Here is a 20530-nt window from a genome sequence, read left to right on the forward strand (position 1 = left end):
CAACAATCCACGAGTGATCAAGTCCATGTTGTAGCATTTGCACCTAGTTAGGGCATCCTCACACTTAGGAGACCCTTACACACGACTGCTAGCAAACTTCTCATCAAATGCCCTTTGCTTTTGCAATAGAGGAGTTATTGCACAAATCTAGGCTCATCAATATGTCCTCACCTAAGACACCATCAAGTCATCATACAAGAGGCCATCCACAACTCCTTTTGTTGTTGTCCTCTTGCCTCTCTTAACTTCTGGACTGATGTGCGTATTGTCACCTTGGCTGCCTGGTAGGGGTTTCCTAATAGTCCTTGTTAGGCTCCTCCAAACATCACATAAGGCCTCGTATAGTTGCTCATCAACCTATCCAAGTTTCGTCCCTTTCTTTGACCCAACGCTTTCTCCACACGCTGCCCTCCAAGTTTATTGTAATTGTTGTCTTTTGTTGTGACTAGTTAGGGCTTGTTCTTGTTGCAACAACCCTTCATCTACCCACAAAAGCAGCCTTGAATTTGTTGCGGCCTAGGCAAAGAGTAATGCATTTTTTGTGAGATGTTGTTCTAGGGATGTGGCAACCCTTAACAACTCAACGTAGAACTGTTTTGGGAGGCTAGGCCTGCAGCCTACCTCAGCTGGCTATGGCCCTCCAACAACCCACCAAAACAATGCCCTTCTAGCCCTCAAATAGATCTGCAATACTCCCAGCAGACTTGACCTTCCTCCAAGGGACCTCGACCCCTTTACCAACAACTCGAACCCTCAAAACAACAAACTCGAACCCTTAAGATAGTCCCTCCATCCACGTTGTTCCTTCCTTCTTATTTTTGCGGCTAGGGCACAAGAGAATCCTCCTCCAACGAGCCTTCTTTTTTAGAATGTGTTACACAAATGAATGACAGAAATGACTCTCCATCACCCTCTATTTATACTAAAGAGAGGGGCTCCTTCCAACATCACTCTAGGGCTACCCACCTTGCCAAACCCAAGCTGACCTTGACACATATGATGTAAACCCACTCATGACCTTCAAAAATTCATAACTCCTTAACGACAACTCAGAATTGGATGATTCTCGTTGCGTTAGAATCGTCTCGCCGAGAGATATCATCCTCATCCATCACATGTCGAAAACTCGTCATGGTTTTGGCCCAAACATCTATGGGTGCAAAACCCCAAGCTTGGGTTCTAAGCCCACAAACCTACTTGTGGCGCTTTGACCTCCAACCCTCAAACACTAGGGCTTGGAGTACCTCCCAAGCTACAAAAAAATCGACATGAGGGAACCATGCCAGAGAATAGGGTATGCTTCAATAACATAAAGAACAACAATTGCAGGAGGATTTTCTTTTGTGACAAAGGGAGCATCCAAGATTTCCATAGGAAGATCTACTTCAGTGTTAGAGGGAGCACCTGGTTAGGGTGACCAAAAAGAAATTGTGGTGATGGATCTTGTGAAGGAAGCTGACTAGTTTATGGTTGAGTTGAGGCATGCAACAAAGCATGCGTTGAGGTACCTATGTATAGAGTCGAATATGGTTTGAGATTTATCTTAGGTGGTGAAGTGAAGCTACAAGGATATACTAATTTGGATTTGGACGAGAGTGCAGAGGAAAGAAAGAGCACCTTGGGGTGTTGCTTCAACTTGGGATCAATCATGACATCCAGTTTTAACAAGAAGCAGACTTCTATTTCACTCAATATAGCAAAGGCAGAGTATATCGCAGTTAGTGTCACAAGTCAAGAAGCAATGTGGTTTTGGAAGCTACTTACAAGGATATTTGATCAAGTGCTAAAGACTTCTTCTGAGACATGGTGTAGAAGGGAGCAGTGAAGCTCTAGTACATATCCATAGAGGAGCAGATTGTAGACATTCTCACCAAGCCTCCATCTAGAGTGAAGTTTGTATACTTTAGAGACAATCTTGGTGTGATGGATAATGTCTCCCTCATTAAGAGGGAGTGTCAATGTTTCTGCATATAATATAATCAGGTAGACATTCTCCCACAGAGTCATGCTAATTTCACTAGGGGAGAATGATACATTCACCAATTGGGCCATGTTGATTTGGCTAAGGGTGAATGGCTCAGAGTGTTGATGCTTGTAAGACTGTGGAAAAATATCTCCCATATACCCATGCTAATTTAGCTAAGGTCATGTTGATTTAACTTGGGGAGACTGATACATTTACCCATGAAGCCATGTTGATTTGGCTATGGGTGAATGGCCAGGGAACCCACAACATCAAGCAAACATTCTTCCATTAGATCCATGTCGATTTGGCATCCATAAGGCCATGTTGATTTAAATCGGGAAGAATGATACATTGACTTAAGAAGCCATGTCGATTTGGTTGGACCATGTTGATTTGTCTAGGGGTGAATGGCCCAAGGGTAGATTTTCTCCTAAGAAACCATGTTGATTTGGTTTGGTCATATTGATTTGACCAAGGGATATTGATACATTTACCCATGGGGCCATGTTGATTTGGCTAGGGGTAAATGGCATGGGATACTCAAATTGCCTACTCTCGGATGGAGTGATTTATATCTATAGACATGCATGTGAGGAGACACTACATCAACATAGCAAGCTCATGAAATTTTCTAATGGAGGAGAAATTTCAGCTAAGGAGAAATATGTTTTCAGTCAAGGAGAATACCTCCCTCGCTAAGGAGTGTTGATTTTGGTAGCATTGACAGGTATTCTTGCATGGCTAAAGGGTCTTTAAGTTGGCCCTAGATGAATTATGTAAATTTTACTTTATTGAGACAAGTTGGCCCAGGAAAATTCAAGTCGACCAACCTGTGGAGGGACATGTCCCTTGGGTTTTCACACCCCCTAGACATGTATAAATTAGATTTTAAAATGCCTCATTTAGAGACCAACGAAGAGCAAGTCTTTCTCTCCCTTTATCATCAAGTTCAACTAGCATTCTTGAGGTTGCATGTGTGAAAATAAGTACAATTTCGAGTAGCAACTTTGATCTTTGTTTGAAGGAACTTTGACCAGAATTGACTAAGTCGTTTTTAGACCGAGTAATCTAGAGTTGATCGAGCTATAATTGATTGCAGGAGGGTCGCATATGTGGATTGTTGATCACAGACCGTAGAGTTTATTGCAATTGATTGTAGGCCATTTTGATCAGGTAGAGTTGACCAACATTGATTTTTTTTTGGTTGGTTTGACCAGTGTTGACCAACAAATGTTTTCACTGGTATTGGACTTGGATTATTGGCACAGATTTCTAGACAATTGTTGATTAATTTATTAACCTTGTTGAAGAATAATTTCTCCTAAGAAAACTTGTTGGGTTAACAACTTTTCTCCCACGATTGGGTTTTCCAGGGAAAAATATTATCTCTTTTGTGCATAGCTATCTTTTTTTTATCTTTACTATTTCCGCTACATTTACTATTGAGATTTTTTGAAGTGTAATTATTCAATGATAGCAGTGACATAAAATACTAGTTGAAAATCATTGGGAAGTAATTACCTAGCAGAAAATTGTACTAGCCTTAGAATTTCAACACTCTTCAAATATAGAAATAATATGTTAAATAATTTTGATTAAATTCTTACCTTCTTATAGTTGAATATACCATATTAGTCTAAGTTAATGTTAATCATTAAAAAACAAACAAACAAACAAAAAAACCTAAATATTACTTTAAAAAAAAAAAACCATTATATTAACTTTTATAAACCAATTTATATTTGCATTCAAACAAATTATATCTTATATAAAATTACATTTTAAATAATTTTGATATAATAAATATCTTAAACCTAACCTTTTAAATAATATAATTAATATGATTTCAATAATAAATTTATTTCATTTAATATCTCATATTAAATGATTGTATTGATCCATATTGTTGAAAATATCTACAAACAAACAAAAAAAATAAAAAATAAAATACCATCACACTTCTATTAACTCTTATAAGAAAGTCAACAAATAAAACATTTTGTTAATTGAAAGATGTGACTAGATATTGGATTGGGACCCCAAATCCTTTTTTTTTTACCTCTCTCATAGTATCGTTTCGTTTTCCCTCTCGAGAGGGCCTAAAGTAGCGAAGTAATATAGTTTTGACCCAGTGTAAAGAGGGTTCCATTGCTACTCCCATCGTTCATTGATGTTTTCTAGCTCCTTTTTGTTTTGGGGTTTCCTAGAAAGCATAGATAATTGAAATATTTTAGATCTTTTTAGATATCTAAATTGTTATTTTAGAGGAATAAGGTTTGATCTTGGGAGGGGAAGATTACATCGTCTCCCTAACAATATTTAATCATGTATGAGAGTTTCTTATATTTTATCTAGTCAAAAAATTGGTTGAGACAAAATTGTCACTTCTCTCTTCCTCTCTTCCTCTTAATGTTCTTGAGGAGAATAACTCTCTCCCTTTTTCTTGAGTAGACGAGAATTTTGTATTTCTGGACACTACATCTCCATCTAGAGTTGATGCCAAGACGAAAAATTTATTTTCACTCGAACTAACATTTTTCTTTATCTCATGAACAAGAAGCTTGGGTAGGGAGACATTTTAGACTTTTTTGTACAATTTTTATTAAAGTCATCATACTCATGGAAATTATTGTAATTGAAAGGAAGTTGTTCATAATCCAACTTCTAACATGGGTTTAGTTATCTATTAATATTTCTAAAGCCTTAATGAATCCTTCTTATTGGTTTACCTCTACACGCATTTGAGCATGAGAGAACATGCTCCCACCTAGGTCACTTTTTTTCCATAATTTTCTTGAGCCTTTTATTGATTATTTTGAAGGTTTCATTATCCTAGAGATTATGAGGGACAAGGGAAGGTAGGGCCCAAACCAAGATGATTGAGGAAAACTCCTCTTCTAGATCAATTTCCAAGGATAGTATGTTTAAATACAACCTACTAGATGTTAGAAACTAGGGGTCACTCCAGAAAATTAAATCACAATCTTCCTTGAATTGAAAATGAAAGCCAAAATGCCCCTTATTGCAAATGTAGAATTGATTTTTGCCCTCCATACAATGAATCCATTTCTTTTGATTGCATTGTTCAAGGGTTTTGAAGCTTGACCACATGCCATGAATTTCATGATCAAGATTTGATTAACAAACATTATCGCTTTTCTCCCTGGTCCTACAAATGGAATGGACAACTTGGGGATTTTTTCAAGCATTTTCACAAAATTTGTCTAACAATTGGAGGTCTTGCATTTCTTTAAGACCATAGTGACCAACAATTTGAAGGTAATGAGCTCATCCAATATAGGGATGGCTCCCATTTTTGTACTTGATGCCATTGATTTAAAGGCATGGATCGTCGAGAACAGGTCAAGTGTAACAACCTTGGGTTAAATTTTAATGTAATAAAGGTTAACTAAATGCAAAATAAGACCAAAGTCATGTGACATGTATTCCAAGCTGAATGTTGGGAAAAACTTTATAGTGGGCATCATTTGTTGTTTATTATGGTTAAGGAAATTGGCAAAGGCATTAGCAAAGACATTGGAATATGGCACGTGGGTGATTAGTTAAAAGAAATATTTGGTTCATCCCAATCTGTGGTCGAGTGGTACATGGGAGTCCCTGACTTAGTTGGATTTTGCATAGTTTAATAAGACTTATTTTCCTATTGTAATCTATGAGCACTTGTACTTGTTATTATGATGATTTGATGGTTGTTATGTCATGGTTGATAATTTGGTTAAATGTTGGTTATATGCATGGATATGTAATGTGCTCTAGCTATGACTTTGTTCATGATTCTATAAGTACTTGATGGTTAATGAATGCATGGACTAACAAGTGTTATCGCAGCTATTATGAGAGGGCATTAGACCTTCTTAGTGATTTCCAGATGAATTTCATACTCTCATGATCATATATGCATTCATGACCTATAGCTTACATGTTTACCATATGTTTGACAAAATGGCTGTCATGGTTAGGCCTGGTTAGGTCAAGTTAATAGCTTTGTTCTTTTTTCATTTATCATCCCAAGAAGTTACAGGAAGTTTTGGGCAGTTGTTTGGAGGTTGACCTAGAAAGGTGGCTTAGATCTCAGGACTGCACCCTTTGAATTGTAGTTTTGGGGTTATAATTGCACCCTTGTAGGCTTGTGCATGCGGTTGGAGGCCTATAACCACACCCTTGCCTTGGTATGCATGCGGTTGGGAGGTTTCTTTAGTGAAAAAGAACCCAAGCTAAGGGATTGGTCACCTAGGGTGGTCCTTTACCCCTAAGTATCTTGTAGTCCTTGAGGAAGGTCAGAAAAGTTTTAGGTTGTCAACCCCACTTCCTTAACTAGAATTAGGAGGTCAGGTTATGTCATAGTAGCCCTCAGCTCATGTTTACTCTGAAAGACTAGTTAAGGTTGGTAAATGTGGGAGGAGGCATTACAGATTGGTATCAGAGCATGGTTCAAATACTTGGATTGGATGGGCTAGATGTATGTCGATATACATGCATTGTCATGGTTTTGGTTATCGTGCATGAGGTGATTGTATGCAGTTAGTGTTATCATGCATGATGTCAATATATTGATATGATCATCTATATATGTATATCATGCTAATATGGACTGATTTTGCAGATGAGATAGCCTCCCCTGAACTTCACTTAGGTATGTTGATTATGTTTATATTTGGTTATCTGACATGGCATGTTTGTAGGAAGAATAAGATCAGAGATGACTAGCAGAATGGTGGACTACAGTTCACGTGACTCTCCTTATAGATCAGATGAGCAACAAAGAGATGAGTACTCTCCTAACATAGCAGATACCTTGAGAAGTCGAAAGGCAAAAATCAGAAGTTACAAGGCAAACAATGACAAGATAATCCAGTCATAGGAAAGACTTTCCAAAGCCCAGGAAAAGCAAGCCGAGGTCAATGCAATTACCCTTCATATCCTATTAGATTTGCAGAGATAGGAACAATCGCGGATAAGTTATGGACGGGAGGATAAGACTAATGGGGCATATGGCAGCGGATCTTTGGTCAGGGCACAAGTTGGACAGGGATGACATGGTCCAAGGTGGCAGACGATTGGATACACCTGACAGGAGAGGCAATGGTTATGGGTTTTATTCTAGTTCTGATTTAAATAGATATCATCGTTATCATTGTTATCTTCCTTACAGGAGGAGTGAGAGAGGATACTCGTCGAATATGTTCAAGAAAGCCAAGCCTCCCACATTCAATGGAGAGCTAAAGAAACCAGAAGATGCAAAAACATGGCTTCTTGGGATGAAGAAGTTCTTTCAGCTGCATTATTATACAGAGAACATGAAGGCCAAGATATCTATTTTCAGTCTAAAAGGAAAGGCAGGCATCTGGTGGGAAGATGTGAAGCGTGTCAGAGGCATCAGGACAAAGGAGTTGAGTTGGCATGAGTTTAAAAGACGTTTATGAAAGGACTTGTCAGAGAGATACTATGACGATAAGATTAAGGAGTTATATGATGGGATCTATGACATACGAGAACTATACGACTATGTTTCTAGAATTGTTGAGGTATGTGCCTTATCTCAAGGAAGAGAAGACAAAGGTTCATATATTTATCAATGGACTACCAATAGCATTCAAGGATCTGTTTGAGTATGATGATCCTTAGTCACTGGAGGAAGTCATTGGGAAGTTGAAGCATTTTTATGAGCAATTGAAGCGCAAAGTCAAGCCTAAGCGAGATTGGAAAGGGAATGAAAAAACTAAAGGAAAGTGGTCACCAAAGCAAGGAATACCTCAGGATGTAGGTGAGAAAGAGAATGTGACTCGTTACAAGAAGTTTAATGCAAAGAGAAGGGACATGGACCTCAGCTTGGATAGCAATGAAACAAAGGTAGTGGTAGAGAGCCTTTGTAGTGTTGGATTTGTGGCAAAGATCATCGCAAGAAGGATCGTCCGTTGTATCAGGGTGGTAGACCTCAAATCTACAATGCTCAGGAGACACAGATGGTCGGGGATGTGGGCCAAATCATTCCTCACATTTATGCAACATTTGATAACAAGCAGGCAGATCACCAAGCACCCATTATTGAGATGGAAGATAAACTCTATGATCGAGTTATTTCTATTTTGATTGACCCTGGATCTAGTTATAGTTATATTAATCCTGATCTGGTGGATAGGTGTGGTTTGAGAAAAGAAGTACATGCAAAGTATTGGTTGTTGCAATTGGCTAGAGGTACTAAGAAAAGAGTGCATCATTGGGTCAGAGCTTGTGCATTTGAGATGAATGGTATGTCTACATCAACACATCTAAATGTGATTCCATTGGGATCATATAGTGCGCTTTTGGGTATGGATTGGTTGTACCTTAAGAGGACCAAGGTAGCTTGTTACAAGAAGATTATTGAGTGCTTGGATGACGATGGATAAAGGAGAAACTTGCAAGGTAAGAAGAAGCCTACATCAATAAGAACCATTACAGCTATGCAAGTAAAGTGTAGTTGTTAGAAAGGGTGTGTATTGTTCGTAGTGCATGTTTCTAGTGGTAAGGGGAAGGATGTTGAGGATGATGAAGTCCTCAAGAGGTATCTGATTTTGCAGCAGTTTCAGGATGTATTTCCTAGAGATATTTCAAAGTTACCACCTCATAGGGAAGTGGATTTCTTTATTGAGTTGGTACTAGGTGAAACACCATCATCAAAGGCACCTTACAGGATGAGCACTCCAGAGTTAGTGGAACTGAAGTTGCAGTTGAAGGAAATGCTTGACAAGGGATACATTAGGCCAAGTGTGTCACATTGGGGCGCACCAGTGTTGCTTGAGAAGAAGAAGGATGATACTCTCAGGTTGTGCATTGATTATAGGCAGCTGAAAAAGGTGACGATCAAGAACATGTATCCATTGCCAAGGATTGATTACTTATTTGATCAGTTGAAGGGAGCAACCATGTTCTCAAAGATTGACTTGAGATAAGGATATCATCAAGTACACATCAAAGAAGAGGACATCTACAAGACGACATTTCGCACCAGGTATGGGCATTATGAATTTGTTGTGGTTCATTTTGGTTTGACTAATGCTCCAGCTACTTTCATGTGTTTGATGAATAGTGTGTTGTGTCCTTATCTGGACAAGTTTTTGATAATATTCATTGATGATATATTGATATATTCTAAGAATAAGGAAAATCATGTGGAACACCTAGTAGCAATGTTAAAATTGTTGAGAGAGCATCAGTTATATGCCAAGCTCAATAATTGCAGTTTCTTTCAAACATAAGTTCATTACTTAGGACGTGTTATTTCCAAGGAAGGTATAGCAATGGACCCAAAAAATATTAGAGCTATCATGGAATGGGCGGCTCCTAGGAATGCGGATGAGGTCAGATCATTCATGGGGTTAGCAGGTTATTATAGGCAGTTCATTAGGAACTTCTCACGAATTTCATATCCTATTACATCCTTGTAGAGGAAAGGAAAAAAAATTGAATGGACAAAGGAATGTGCAGCTAGTTTTGAGCAGTTGAAATAGTTGCTTACAAACGCTCTAGTTCTAAAGATTGCAGATCTAGATAAAGTGTTTGTGGTATGTACATATGATTGCAAGAGAGGACATGGTGGAGTCCCGATGAAGGAGGGACATGTGGTATGCTACGATTCAAGGAAACTAAATGAGCATAAGAAGAATTATGTGACTCATGATCTTGAGCTGACAACTATCATTCATGGATTGAAGATGTGGAGACACTATCTTCTTGGAAGGAGGTTCATTCTGATGAGTGATCATAGTAGACTAGGGTATTTGTTTGAACAACCTAATCTGAATGCCAAGTAAGCTAAATGGGTTGCTAATCTCAGTGAGTTCGACTTCGAGATGAGGTACATCAAGGGTAAGGAGAACAAGGTTGTAGATGCTCTTAGCAGAAGAGTGCAGGTAAATCACATCGCAACTATGAGTTCATATGGTACAGATTTATAGGAGCAGATCTTGCGGGCAAGGCAGCAGGATGACAGGTATCGACAACTTATGCATAGGTTACAACAACATGGTACAAGTGATCAGGATGTGGATTATCATCTCACAGCAGATAGCTTGGTCAGATTTAGGGACAAGATCTATGTGTCGGACAACAATGAACTCAAGAAGCTTATCTTGAGGGAGTTTCATGTTAAGCCATATTCAGGTCACCCGGGATATCAGAAGACTTTGATAGCTTGAAGAAGTTTTACTATTGGCTGAACTTGAAAAAGGAAGTGGTTGAGTTTGTGGCTAGATGTTTGGATTATCAACATGTAAAAGCAGAGTGCAAGCATCCAAGTGGTTTATTGTAGCCGATTTTGATTCTAAAATGGAAATGGGAGGTCATATCCATGGATTTCATTACAAGTTTTTCGAGGACACCCAGAAAGCATGATTCCATCATGGTTGTGGTTGACAGGTTGACCAAGGTAGCTCACTTCATTCTAGTGAAGTCTACTAATTTAGCTAGTGAGGTAGCTCAGGTCTTCATCAGGGAGATAGTGAGATTGCATGGTGTTCCCAAGAAGATCATATCAGACAAAGATGCCAAGTTCACTTCCAAGTTTTGAAGGATTTGTTTGTAGGTTTGGGTATGGAGTTTCCTTTCAATACAACTTATCATCCACAGATAGATGGATAGACAGAAAGGGTCAACAAGATTCTAGAGGATATGCTAAGGATGTATGTCATGCATCAACAGAGAAAGTGGGAGGAGTATCTTCCACAAGTAGAGTTTGCAAACAATAATGGGTATCAAGAGTCACTGAGGATGAGTCCATTTGAGGCTCTTTATGGGTAGAGTTATAATACTCCCATCAGATAAGTGATCCAGTGAACATGGTGTTGATTGGACTGGACATGCTAGCAAAGATGGAACAAAAAATGCAGGTTATCAAGAAGAATCTAAACGCAACATAGGACAAGCATAAGAGTTATGCAGATCAACACAAAACATTCAAGGAGTTTCAGGTTTGGGAGCATGTGTACTTGTGCATCAAACCTAAGAAGAGCTCCTTGAGGATTGGATCATGTGCCAAGTTGGCATCTCGGTATTGCGGGCCTTTTGAGATCCTTGAGAGGATTGGACAGACTTGCATTGCCACCAACAATGAAAGTCCATGATGTTTTCCATGCTTCATTGCTTAAGAGATATGTGAAAGATGTTGATCATGTGATTAGTTGGTCTATATTGCAGATGGAACCAGAAGGAGAATTCCAACTCATGCTCTGGAACCAAGCAATAAAAAAAGTTAAAGTGTAGTTGAAGCACTTTGGGCCTGATGAAGCTACATGGGAGATGGTTGATCAGATGTGGGCTATGTATCCTTCACTATTTGCTAGTGGAGGCAAATGAGTTTTGGTATATGTATATATCTATCTATGGTTGTTATTGTAAATACCGCAATGAGTTGTTTCATAAAGCTCCAATAAGTGGTATGTCTATTTTGTGTTTAGAAGGATGTTATTGTAAATACTAAATACTGCAATAGTGGTTTGTAGATTTCCGTGGTGTGGTTTTTGAGATTCTGAGCTTGGATATTCCACAGTCTGCATTTTTATGTCGTCTACGTTTTGAGTCTATAACAAGACTCATCCTCAGGACTGAATCTACAAAGAAGAGAAATGGGAGTTATAAATATGAATTGCTATGCTGCCAAGGTGGGGAGCCGACCAGCTCAAGGCGAATAATCAATTTTTTTGTTTAAACAAAATTAAATATTTGTTGAGTTGATCGAAGGCTTTGTGATTTTGTTAGTTATGCAATCTGTGCCTAACGCAGGCAAAGGATGGAGTTATATTGGAATCATGGCAATGCTTGAGGAAGGATAAATCAGATTCCCTTCTTTGTATCTTAACAATAATGGTTTGGAGATTTTTGTGGTGTGGTTTTTGAGATTCTGAGCTCGGATATTCCACAATCTGCAATTTTATGTCATCTACGTTTCGAGTCTAGAACAAGACTCATCCTCAGGACTGAATCTACAAAGAAGAGAAATGGGAGTTATAAATATGATATGTTATGCTGCCAAGGTGGGGAGTCGACCAGCTCAAGGTGAATAATCACTTTTTTTATTTAAACAGAATTAAAGATTTGTTGAGCCGATTGAAGGTTTTGTGATTTTGCTGGTTATGCAATCTGTGCCTAATGCAGGCAAAGGATGGAGTTATATTGGAATCGTGACAATGCTTGAGGAAGGATCAATCATATTCCCTTCTTTGTATCTTAACCCTCATTTTCTCGAGATCACAAACCTCCTTCCAGGTTTCCCCTCTGTACAGGGTAACAATAATGGTTTGGAGATTTCTGTGGTGTGATTTTTGAGATTCTGAGCTCAGATATTCCACAGTCTGCAATTTTATGCCGTCTACATTTCAAGTCTAGAACAAGACTCATCCTCAGGGTTGAATCTACAAAGAAGAGAAATGGGAGTTATAAATATGATCTGTTATGCTGCCAAGGTGGGGAGTCGACCAACTCAAGGTGAATAATCACTTTTTTTTTTAAAAGAGAATTAAAGATTTGTTGAGTCAGTTGAAGGCTTTGTTGTTGGTTATGCAGTTTGTGCTTAACGGAGGCAAAGGATGGAGTCATATTGGAATCGCAGAAATGCTTGAGGAAGGATAAATCATATTCCCTTCTTTGTATCTTAACCCTCATTTTCTCGAGACCACGGACCTCCTTCTAGGTCCATAGGCAGTATGTTTTGTTTTCAATGGTTTTGTTGGTCATATGTGTCATAGAACACAAAGGACAGTGTTTCCTCAAGGGGGAGGGGTCTATAACAACCCCGGGTTAAAGTTTGATGTAATAAAGGTTAATAAAGGCAAAATAAGACCAAGGTCATGGGACATGTATTCCACGCTGAATGTTGGGAAAAGCTCTATAGTGGGAATCACATGTTGTTTATTATGGTTAAGGAAATCGACAAAGGCATTGGAAAATGAAAGAGGCATATAAAGGAAATTAGGAGAAAAGGGAGATGAAGGGTCACAAATTTGCATGAGGAGGAAATAGAAGGAAAATGAAGAAAATAGAGGCCTCAATGATAAAAGGCTTCTGGAGATTAGTTCAAAACTTTTGTCTGTCTTGGTGTAGCTTTTTGTCAGTTTTTGGCTTGGACCAGTGTGGAGAGAGAGAGAGAGAGAGCTCAAGGAGGAGAAATCAAGCAAGCAAAGGAAAGCAAAGGAAGGAAAAGGAAAGAAAAGGACAAGCAAGGAAGGTTGGATCAAGCAGCTTCAACAAGAGGATTTTGCAGATAACAGGTTGCATGTGTGATTTCCTAGTTGAGGTGTGAATGCATGGTACATGCATTTTTTCATTTGTTGTCATTAGCATGGGTTTTGCCTGGTTTGACTGTGGTTTTAGCCTTGTCTTTCCATTTCCTGGATAACCATGGTGTGATGGGATTCTTTTCTGGTGGAGCTTTGGATTGTTGGAAGGTTTTAGAATCAGGTGAGGTGGTTTCAGGAAAATTCCCAAGGGTTCGGTTGGAGGTGGTTTAATCTTTGAGAAGCACTAAATAGGTGGGTGGAAATAGGCAATTTTCTCAAGGTATTGGTGAAGAAATTTTAAGGCTTCCAAGCTTGTTTTGGCCTTTGTGATCTCTTGACCGGTTTTGGTGAGATCGTAGTAACTTGAGGGTGGAGGTGGTTTAATCTCTGTGAAGCCTTGGTTGTTTATGTCTTGAGATCCCGTATTCATGCTTGGAATATGGCATGGGGATGATTGGCTGAAAGAAAGATTTGGTTCAACCCAATCTATAGTCGGGTTGTACATAGAAGTCCCTGACTTGGTTGGCTTTTGCATAAGTCAATAAGAACTATTTTCCGATTGTAATCTATGAGCACTTGTACTTGTTATTATTTTGATGGATGTTATGTCATGGTTGATAATCTGGTTATATGTTGGTTATAAGCATGGATGTGTAAAGTTCCCTAGTTATGGATTTGTTCATAATTATATAAGTACTTGATGGTTAATGAATGAAAGGGATAACAAGTTTTATTGCAGCTATTATGAGAGGGCATTAGGCCTTCTTGGTGATTTCTAGATGAAGTTTAGACTCTGATGATCAAATATGCATTCATGACTTGTAGCTTACATGTTTACCATGTGTTTGACGAAATGACTATCATGGTTAGGCCTAGTTAGGCCAGGTTCTTGTTCAAGTTTTGTATGAATAGCTTTACCCTTATGTCATTTATCATTCTCGGAAGTTACAGGTAGTTCTGGGCAGTGGTCTGGAGGTTGGCTTAGAAAGGTGGCTCAAACCTCGGTACCACACCCTCTGAACTAGAGTTTTGGGGCTATAATCACACCCTTTTAGGTTTGTGCATGTGGTTGGAAGCCTATAACCACACCCTTGCCTTGGTATGCATGTGGTTGGGAGGTTTCTTTAGTGAAAAATAGCCCCATCTCAGGGATTGGTCACCTGGGGTGGTCCTTTAGCCCCTAAGTGCCTTGTAGTCCCTAAGGAAGGTCAGAAAAGTTTCATTTTTTCGGCCCTGCTCCTTAACTGGAATTAGGAGGTCGGGTCATGTCATAGTAGCCCTCAACTCATGTTTACCCCGGCAGGTTGGTTAAAGTGGGTAAATGTGGGAGGAGGTGTTGCATCAAGTAATAAGCCTACATAGTAATTCAAACATAGATGTTGATCATTTAGGGACATCCTAGATTGTAATGAAACTTTTCTAAGTGGCCTAATCAAATTTCCATGACAACTAGGTTTTCCTCTTACCACAGAAAAACACCCAATCTTCATTCTAAACCCTAGCCAAGGAAGAACAATCAGACTGCATTTTATTTCTTCATGAACAACTATCTTAAAATCACTAAACAATTTATTAAGTTTAGGTTAATTATCCATCACATTATGGTTTTAGATTAAATCAAAGAATGTAAGTGTTGCTTAAAACAACATTGAAAAAAACTTATCATGGGAAAGGAAAGGTTAAATTAAGAAAAAATAGCTCAATAATACTTCTTGCACATGATTACTTTTAATAACAATATAAACATGTACATCGAATCAATTTGTTGAGTGGCTTTGAGATTCTCCACTTACATCATTGGATTTGTTATATCAAAATAATGAGAGCTTAGCACTATGGAGACTTTGTAGAGTTTGCCGTCAATGAGAACAGACTTATCATCATGCAAAAAATAACTTTGTGATGATGGACCCCTAATTCTTGTCCAATGGGTTCAAATCCTAATTTGGGTGCCTTTAGCTTTCCTCATCTTTGCTATTTTCATGATGTGTGTAATTTTGGCGGCCATGTGACCCTATAAATCCTTGTTGAAAGGGTTCAGCTACATCCTTTTTCTAACAACTTTGAGCTATTTTGAGGTTGCTCTCTCACATTACTTTTAAAGATAACAATTTTCCTTCCAAAGCCCCTAAAACAAGGTTATCTTAGCATGACATCTTTCTACCACAAGATCCACCTTTTATCACCTCTTGAAGTTGCACTACAAACTAAACTAAGCCTCTTATATCCTAAGGCTACATTTGTGAGGGATGAGGCATTCTTTCTCTCCCTAGGAATGTACCATCTTAATGCCACTATGAACCAACCAACTATCCTCTAAGAACTCTTTATCCATATAACACAAAAAGAAATGCCCTTTCAAAAATATCATTTAATGCATAGATATGAGTGTTTCCCAAAGTTTGTCCCTCCGTGATATTGGAGTTAACCTCTACAAAAATCACTACAATAAATGTTAGGAATAAAGTTGCGAAGGTTTTACTAATTCAAGTCACAAATCATAGAGATTTATTTTGTTGTTGCCTTACTAGTCTAGAAATCCTCCTACCAATAAATGCAAACTCTTATTCTTTACTTTAATAACTAAGATACAAATTAAATTTTTTATGTCTTGCATCAAATAACTCTACATGAAATCAAGTTGTGAGTTTAGTAAACTAGACTATGTGCCAATTCATCAACAATGGATACAATTTAGATGACATGCTTAATTGAGAGTCAATTATACCAATTTACCAACTAATAGGCAATCATGAGTTTTTTATTGGTTTTCTAGCTAAGTATTATGTTCATCAAAACACCAACAAGCTTTCTACAATAACATAAGATAATGGTCATATTTATTATATAAAGAAATGTATGAGTTCAAACTTCAAAAAACAAATAAGCATAGAGTAATTGCAATCAATAGTTATGAAAGTAGAGAGAGACAATGAAAATATGTATGTAAAAATTCTATATAATATTAACATGTATTTTAGAATTTCATTTAAATAATGTGTATTAGAAATGGATGGTAACATAAAATATACATGTTGGAACCATTTTTTTTTATAACAAAATATAAATCATACAATGTTCAATTATGCTTTAGTTGTAAATAGGAGTTCTTCTAGATATGATGACCCAAGTTCAAAATTTGGACAGGTTCATTCCCCTTGTTAACGCATTATTATAAGCAAATGTGGCATGGTGTAAGTCTTGGGAAATTTTGATGTAAAAACCACCCTCAACCACAATTCTTAGCTAACTTAGCCCCTGAGAACATTAGTCTATTGACAAATTTTGTTTGCTACCCACATTACATCACAAGGTCTAAACCCAACAAGGTGAAGCAGCTCCATCTTAGCAAAAATAGAGTATGGATTTTGTACTTGTGTCTGGCCATACATCCATCCCTGGTCAAGTGGTTGCATGTGTCAAATTTCTAAGACTTCTAAGGCAATTTCATACACATAATAGTCATTCATAACATGAGGCCTCCCTTTGTCTTGTTTTGACATTTCGTGAAATTTCTAAGAGTTTTGAGTCAATTTCATACACATAATACCCATTCATGACATGAGGTCTCCCTTTGTTTTGACATTTCATATCTTGCTCAACCTGCATCATGTAGGCCCTTGGCTTGGTCTAGATGTATGAAAGTGATCTCCCATTTTTATGTCTAGTAACTAGGTGAAATGCTTTGCCTCTTGATTTAGATTGTCAGTTTCTAATTGTTCCCAAATGCTTTGCCTCTTGATTTAGATTGTCAGTTTCTAATTGTTCCCATTAAAATATATATGCTTTGATTTACCCTTTGATTAGTTACAAATGATTTTTGGAACTCTCCAGTGTTCTCAAATCCGTCTGAGCCCACACACAAAATATCCTACTTGGTCAAACTTGATTTTCCCCTTTTCACTGAAAAGATTACAGAGTATCTAGCTTTTGTTTCAAATTCAATTTTGTCATTTTCACTGAAAAGATTGCAGAGTATCCTAGCTTTTATTTCAAACAGTCAAGGTTCACTTACACTGCTTAACCCACCTGTCTCTGGAAAGTAAAATCTAAAAGAGACCCACAAACAAAAAAACACTTTGCAAAACCACCATCATGAACAACAGAAACAGGCATGGAGACATAACATAAATGCTCATGAATCATAAAGTGGTTTTCACAATTCTGTAGATACACACAAAATCCTATGTCAATACTCTCATAAACACTTTGGTTCATAACCCAGCAGTAGAGATTGAGGAAATTTGACCAGCTCAATCAAGACTCAGGTTAAGGGAATTTGTGAAAAAACAGCATAATTTTTTCCATGACTCTGAGGATTCAATGGACACACCCCCTCTGGCCATGCATTCACTTTCGGCCTCTCACAGTCTACATCAGGATTCGAACCAGACTATTGGGATCTGACCATTTGAACAGATTCTTTTTCTGTTATAAACCACGTAATTATAATTGTAAAGCACATAGTATAGCATCAAACAGGTCAAATGCCGGATTTTGAAACCACCGAAAAACATATTACAGGCTATAAAACATACGGCAATTAATACCCATATAAGCAATTTAATTGTTCAATATACCAACAACCTACCACTGCAATAAAGCGATATAACTCGAAACAAAAGGATGACAGTGAGGATTCATAACAGTATGTTATAATCATTCGCATATCCAGAAGCAATGCGAGGTTGGACAAAACCAGAAGAACGACATAAAAAGGCGAGAGGGAGCTCAACAAAATAAACATACCTGCCTGATTTTTGCTGGTTTCTCTGGGCCCCCTGTTTTGTGTTGGTAACAATAAATAGTAATAGCGTTGTCTTCGTATGGCCGATGCCGAAGCCAAATCCAACCGATATATGAGGAATTCAACACAAATAAACAAGTCCGCTGAATGAATGGAGGGCTCCTTAATATATAGATATGTATGAGGCACGTTTAAAATTTACAAGTCAAGGAGTAGAGTGGATGGGATTGTTTCTAGCTTTTTAATTTTTGGGTATAGCTTGTTGTTTACAAAAGTTTTATTCCCATGGTGTCGGAGAGGTTTAATTATTATGAAAGGTGGATATTTTTTTTCCTGACATACTAAAAAATTCAGTATACTTAGTATACTTAAAATCATATTAAAAGATGAGTATACTTTAAAATTGTTTTTGTTTGGTTAAGGATTTAAAGAAAGAGGTTAATTGTCGAAATAGGTCAATGGCCCAAGACCCAGAGGCATCGGGCAGGAGTGAAACCCTGTCTCTTACGAATCATCAGGGGGCTATTTCAAGTGGCATGGTTTTCCTTGAATAAGGGTGCTGAGTCACCCTACATTCAAGGATAGCAGCCATAGATAGTTGTTCTCGGGGATAGCAGCCAGAGATGGTTGTCCTCACTCCTTATTTGACAACTAAGTTATGATAGATTTTTCCACCCTATAGAAAACAATATCAAAAAGTTAGTTTCAATTTAAAACTCTATATAAAGCAATATTATTGTATTTACAAATTTTCAAAATTTCAAAATAATGATTCATAATTTATAAACCATATACTTTTCTTTTATTTAAATATTTTAAGTTTTAAATTATTAATATATTAAAAAAAATTACACACTTAGAAATAATTTTAAATCACAGTGAAATGATAGTTTTTCCCCTATTCGTGAATTCAAAACACAAGACCTTAATTGCCCATAAAATAAATATACAAATTGTATATAAATTTATTTTGAATTTGAAAAATTAGATCATTTATGTATAAAAAAGAAATATTGATTGTTTATAAATTATTCATAATAACCATGTTTATAAATTATTGTTAAGAATTATGAGCTTTAATTTTTATTATTTGAAATGTTAATCTAATTTGCAATGAATAAGAATGATGATAATAAATATCTATATTAATCAAGATTTATCGGGAGTCAAAAGGGATCAAATCTTATTATATGAAAAAAAATTAGAATGCAAAACTTGGAAATAGATTTACATGTCGAGATTTAATTTTTTTTAGTGATTGATAAATTCATGATTAAATGGATCTATAGTGGTTTCCTATCTCTTTGTATAAACCATGTGTAACTTTTAGTAGTTTGAAATGTATTTTTAATTTATTATTATTAATATTTTATATTAAAAATTGAATGAATTGCAAATAACTAAATTATTTTACTTTTATTTACTTTTTTCATTTTAAGCGTTGAAATATTTTACTAAGGTAATATATATATATATATATATATATATATATATATATATAATAGAAATATAAGTTTTTTTTTTTTTGTAAAGTTATATTAAATTATATTATTTAATATATGTATAGAAATATTTTATTTATTATTGGAAGAGTGAAAGTGAAACATGAACGAATCAAGTGAGCACAATAAGAATGTCATTATTATTTTTTATAGTGTTTTTAATTAAAACTAACCAAATATGTATAATCATTTATGTTATGTTTTTATTATAGCTGACAATTTTTTTTCTTTTAAAATATTTTTTTTAAGGGATACGTGTTAACTCCAAGTTGAGTATGCATGGAGTTACACACCCCCCTCATATTGGATTGTAGAATGAGCCTCTTGGCACAAGAATGAGCCTCACAACTCAACAATATACTCAATATAAATTTAACATGTTATTAGTTGAAATTAATCGTAAGTAGGGTGGATAACAATTATTAATTTTATGCTCTGATTGGGTGCTATGACACCCTTCCGTCTATAGAAACCCTAGCTCCCCAATGGTCGCTGAGGAGGGGGTTCCTACCCCTCCACCCCCACCTTCGCACTCGTGAGGAAGCGTATGCATTTTAGGCCTTGATAGCTTCATTACCAAAGAGAGTGAAGATGACAACGTTGTCGTTGCGATTTGTCAAGTGAAACGAAGATATCAGGGATGTAGCCTTGTCGATCAACACTCGAAGGACTTCACTAGCTTATTTCGAGAGCTTTGATAGGAAAATTTATAGGTATGTGGCCTTCCCCCAGATCTATGGAAATTTGGATCGATAAGCAATGGAGGTCAATGATGAAAGGTAATATAGTCGTGTATGCAGTTGGGAATGGCATTTTTGCTTTTTTATTTGAGCTTAAAGAGGATACGGATGTGGTATCTCAAAATGGGTTGTATTTTTGTGGATCCAAGGGAATTTATTTTAAGAAATTGACCTTAGATTTCAACCCAGTTGAAGATATCCCTACATCAATTCTTGTATGGGTGAAACTTCTAAGGTTGTTGCTTTCTCGCTAAAGTGATGACTGTTTAAGGGCTACAGAGAATGGCGTGGGATGCAACATT

At 37.0% G+C, this 20530-nt stretch overlaps 1 protein-coding gene across 1 annotated transcript in view; it reads right to left on the reverse strand.

Annotated features, from left to right (window-relative positions):
- The window catches only part of LOC149200153 (uncharacterized), a 107191-nt gene extending 89133 nt beyond the window's left edge, over positions 1-18058 (reverse strand). Inside the window, exon 1 of the mRNA XM_089402619.1 lies at positions 17989-18058. The gene's annotated coding sequence lies outside the window, so the exon portion shown is untranslated. The remainder of the gene's footprint in view (positions 1-17988) is intronic.
- Positions 18059-20530: the final 2472 nt, after the last annotated feature.

This window comes from Pinus tabuliformis, chromosome 2_1 (assembly GCF_031772625.1).
Source record: "Pinus tabuliformis cultivar Carrire ecotype Pingquan chromosome 2_1, CPIR1, whole genome shotgun sequence".
Taxonomy (NCBI): Eukaryota; Viridiplantae; Streptophyta; class Pinopsida; order Pinales; family Pinaceae; genus Pinus; species Pinus tabuliformis.